We start from the raw sequence: 5,000 nt of genomic DNA on the forward strand, positions 1-5,000 counted from the left end.
AATAAGTTTATGACTGACATCTAAACAGATGTTATCATTTACAGTAACTCCTTTTTATGAATTAAGCATAAATTAATTATTAAAAATTAATTTATGTTGTCATAAATTAATTATTAAAAATTAATTTATGTTGTCACTATCTTACATAAGAATACATACTTAAGCACAAATTTATCTTTTAACATTTTTTAATCTCTTTTTATAAAATATGGACCACTTCCCAAATAGTTAAATCAAACAACTATTTGAATTTTTATTTTACTTTAAAGATTTATTTATTTATATAATAGCTGGGATATAGGCCAGAGGGGCAGGAGGCTGAGAGGATTCACCAGAGACAGTGGGGAGCAGAGCAGGCAGACTGACCGAAAGCACTGCTGAGGGGAGCACTGGGCAGGACAGGAGAGGTCTGCTGCTCCATGTGGAAATCTCCCTGGCTGGCCAGGAATCTAACCCACGCTGCAGAGGCTGGACAGCTTCACAGCCCTGTGTTCAACCTGCTGCGCCACCGGGGAGGCCAATATTTGAATTTTTAAAAACGAGTTAACTTATGTTTCTATAACTTGCAATCACTGAATGACCACTACAAGAACAATGTAAAGGAATCTTTTAATACCAGCTAGCTTTATTGGCTATCATTTTTATTAAAACTTCTACTTCAATCAATGCACATTAACTTATGGTTTTGATGGTGTTTTCATGTTCTTCTTAATGAACATAAAAGCAGCAACAGCTCATTTTAAAAGAAGTCTCACATGAATTTTTGCATTTGGGTTCTTGTCATAATAAATCATGGAACAGTAAAGCTAAGAATTCTTACTCAGCTTTGCAGCTAAATGGGTATGGATACTTCAAAGTTGTGAAATTGGATTATTTGATAGAGAAAGAAAATGAAAGTCAAATATGGCTTTAAATTGTTAAATATTCTTTTTCTCATGAAAATTTTAAAAAATCAGATAATGTATCCTTTTATAAGGTAGAGTATACATACAGAAGCAATGTTAGAGAAGATTTTTGAGGAAATTTCTTTGCCTGTTTTTGGGAAAAAAGTTGTTTGTTTTTAATATTTTTAGATAAGTGAAAAAGCAGTTTAAGTCTAATGTTGTGGTTCCAAGTCCGTGGTCCTCTTGTGGGGCACTGGTTTATTATGCTAGTCTTAGTAAGAAGGATCAAAAATCACTACTCTATCAAGATACAGAAAGACATGTCTCCATAATGACTTCAAATGCCTCAAAAAAGTTGTCTAAGAGTTACTTTGGAAGAGTTCTTTGTATACCTGGATATCAATCCCTTGTTAGTTGCATGCTGTGTGGATATTTTATCCATTCTGTGGGATGTCTTTTTCATCTGCTAATATGTTCTTTTGCTGTGTGAAAGGTTTTTATTTTGATGTCATCTCATCTGTTTATTTGGCTTTTGTTTCCCTTGCCTTAAGAGTATAGACTCCAAAGACATCTATGTTAGTGATGCCTTGAAACCTATCAACAATGCTCACCTCTATGTATTTTATTGTTCATCCTTTATGAACTTATCATTGTACTTGGAGTTAGAGAGTGAGTCTAAGGTCTTTCTTCCCCATGTGTCTGTCTGATTTTCCTGCCCCACTTGTTAAAGAGATGTCCTTTTCCCTATTGTATGGTTGTGGTGTTTTTGTCATAAATCGGGAATTGATATATGTGTAGCTGGATTGCCATGCCTCTGAGTCCGTTCCATAGCTTTGTGTCTGCTTTTATTCCTATACACTATTGTGTTAATTACTAAATCATAGTGTTTAAAATCAGGTAATGTGCCTCCATGTTTCTTCTTTCCTCAGGATTGCTTTAGCTCTATTTATTTCTGGCTCTACCCTTCCTTCACTTCTTTCATCCTTGTGGAAATAGCAACCTGCACACAGAAACTTTTCTCAGAAAAGATGGGCTTCATCAGCTTCTTGTGTTTCTAGTAATAAGGTCCAAAACAAAACAAAAACCTATACTCATTGACTAGTCCTCGGTCCAGCAATAGCTGTCACTTGATAGGTGACATTTAAATCTACACTCATTTAGTTTGTCATGGGTTTATCTTTTGCCCCCAGGGGAAGTTCCAGCATCCTCAGCATGGAATAAAAGCAGCCAAATAAATTTGGATCCTGCCAACTTACATATCCTTATCTCCCACTACTTCCTTTGCTGCCCCTTTGCTTTAGCATCTGACCGACCGAGACTGTATAAAGCCACAGTGCATTACCTTCTCTACGGCTCTTTGGCTCCGCATCTCTTCTCTGTCTGGCATATCCTTGCCTTGCCCTTCAGGTATCAGTTCATATATCACCTCCACCAAAAAGCTGGCAAATAGTGACACAAAACCGTGAAGTTCCTTCCGTGTTCCAGTAGCGCCCTGTTCATACCTGTCATACTGCATACATGATCACTGAGGAGCGGACCGTGCCATCTCTGTATTGTCATTCCAGTGGTTGTCACAGTACCTTAGCACATGCTTGCTGAACAAATGAGAAATGAGAAAATCGGAAGCTCTGATCCTTAGCCACAATAACCATTGATTCAATGTGCAATGGACAAATTACATTTTCCGTCTTCTATTTTGGAATGTAGTGGCACATAAATAACGTTTCATTTGAATACCGATGAAGGGCTCTGCTCTATTTTCTTTTTAACAAGTTATCTTAGTCATCGACAAAGTATTTATTTAAGAATCATTTATTTATGCATTCAAGATTATAATTCTGTGTAGTGTTTTTTCAAACATGATTTTTCAGTCATGTTCCTTCCAAGACTAGGTCACCCAAGTAAACCATTGGCTTCATCCCACAAACCTGTGTGCTTTCACATCTGGCCTCTTATTTATTTGTGCTTTTTTTTTTTTTTTTTGAATAAAGTAACCAGCCAGGTCGTCTTCTCAAAGTTCAGCTCACTGGGAAGGATTTTCTTTAAAAATGTGCTACAGGTGTCTCAGAGAGAAATTGTAGTGAGGTAGCCATGTGCATTATGTTCATACCTGCACATTGTGAAGAACTAGCAAGAAAAATGCATGTGATCAATCCATAGCTGCACACCAGGTAGCAGAGGATGTGTTCATTTCTCCAAGAATTGTAACCACATCTGCGACAGCACCTGCATTGGGAGTCACCACCTCGTTAACCATATGATAATCCATCGTCACTGTCCAAGAATATCTTCTGCGCAACACGACATCAAGCATGTGGTTGGAATCACCAACTCGGCATTTTTCGAGTTCTTCATGGTGATACTAAAGCTTGCATTTCCTCTAAAAATGTGATATTGCTTATGTCTAGGTAGGCACCAGTCTAGAAACTTCCAATTTGCCATAATAGTCTTCTCTCCAGAGGTCAGTCAGTATCAGCCAGTAACCTTTGTTGGGAATCTATCAGCTTTGAGTTATAACGTATCCTGATCATGATGTATGGAACTTGGAAGAAAAATGTAGGGTGGGTTTGGGGACCCTCTGGGACATTTATGTACTAAAACCACACAGTTAGCACCCAGTCTCCATAAATGTGTGCTCTGGGAGACAACAGTTACATTGTGGTTCCCTGGAGTCAATGTTAACTCAGAATTAATGTCCTGTGTTCCCAAGGTTTCTGGTTATTTCCATTTCCACATTGCGCATTCACCTAACCAAGGATTAAAGGTCCTTTTGGGGATGACAGGAAGACAGATCATAGGATAATTTTTGGCAGTTATCAGGGGTTTTAATCAAGTTGACCTGGCTGTCTTCATTCAAAGAACTGTGGTATCATAAACTGACTCACTTCTTGGAATGGATTTAGGGGCCATGATAATTTATGTTTATGATTCAAGTGACACTTTGTTCACTTGACCTATGACTTGTCAAGTAAGAACTCTGTAAAAAAAAAAACCAAACAAACAAACAAATAGTGATGGGCTCCAGGTGGACTGAGGACTGAGCCGGAGTGACAGGGACCAGGCAGGCGGCATAAATGAGGGACTTGCAACCAGCACTACAATCTCTTGCGTCTTAGACATTGGCAGATAATTCAATCCTTTAAAGAACAACACTGCAGATGGGCTCCTACCAAAGAGTCCCCGGCTGGGAGTGGAATGTGGGACCATGTGCAGGTCACTCTGCTCCAACACTTTCTTGTGGTTCCCTCCTTCGATTGAGGCCACCAATGGAAAGGAGTCCTCCTAATGGTGCAGGCACCATGCACCTGCCCTTTGGTCACATGTGGCTAATGAGAAATGGCACGGGTGCCAGCAGGTACAGGAGATGCAAGGGAAAGACAAACTCGTGTTTGAGGATGGCTTGCCACTGGTAGATTTTTACCTATCCTGCAGATCCTGTATTCTTTGTATCACCGACGCTGATTTGGTGGCAGGGAATGGCTACAGAAAGTGGCTTGTTCGGGCTAGAAATTCTAATACTCTTCAAGGGATTGTAGCAGTTGAAAAAACTCAAATGAGTGAACAGTACTTCCCAGCCATACAGAAGTTTACTGTGTTGGACCTAGGGATGGTCTTGCTTCCAGTGGCCAGCCAGAGGGAGGCATCCTGCCTCATTATGAAGTTAGTTCAAGAGCAAACCAAAGATCCCAGTAAAAACCCTTTTCTCATGAAGAAACAGACTCAGATTTCTGAGCCCTACCTTCTTAGAACCGTGCAACAGATCCCAGGGATTGGAAAAACTAAAGCTCCCCTACTGCTTCAGAAGTTTCCAAGCCTCCAGCAACTCGGTAAAGCTTCCATCCAACAACTGGAGCCAGTGGTCAGACCAGCAGCAGCACAGCAAATTCACTCCTTCACTCAGTCCAGGTGACACTTGCCACCTTCGTTCTGCAGTGTTCTTTTAGACCACAAGGGACAGGATCCTGTTTTCTTTTCATATTTCAAAGCCAAAACAAAAGAATTCCTCTCCAGCAACTATTGGAAGAGTCCAGATTGGAGCCTGCCTGTTGTCCTGCCCTACTCTCTGGGTCCAGATATTTCAGCTAGTGCGTCCCTGGGGGCACTGCCCTCCTCCTG

The 5,000-nt window shown here is 40.2% G+C and overlaps 1 pseudogene across 1 annotated transcript; it reads left to right on the top strand.

Annotated features, from left to right (window-relative positions):
* Positions 1-4,150: 4,150 nt before the first annotated feature.
* Positions 4,151-4,794, top strand: LOC311183721 (Fanconi anemia core complex-associated protein 24-like; annotated as a pseudogene). The gene has a single exon. The product of its transcript is annotated as a Fanconi anemia core complex-associated protein 24-like (transcript).
* The last annotated feature ends 206 nt before the right edge of the window (positions 4,795-5,000 follow it).

The sequence above is a fragment of the Talpa europaea genome (assembly GCF_964194135.1).
Source record: "Talpa europaea genome assembly, chromosome: 14".
In the NCBI taxonomy this organism is placed as follows: domain Eukaryota; kingdom Metazoa; phylum Chordata; class Mammalia; order Eulipotyphla; family Talpidae; genus Talpa; species Talpa europaea.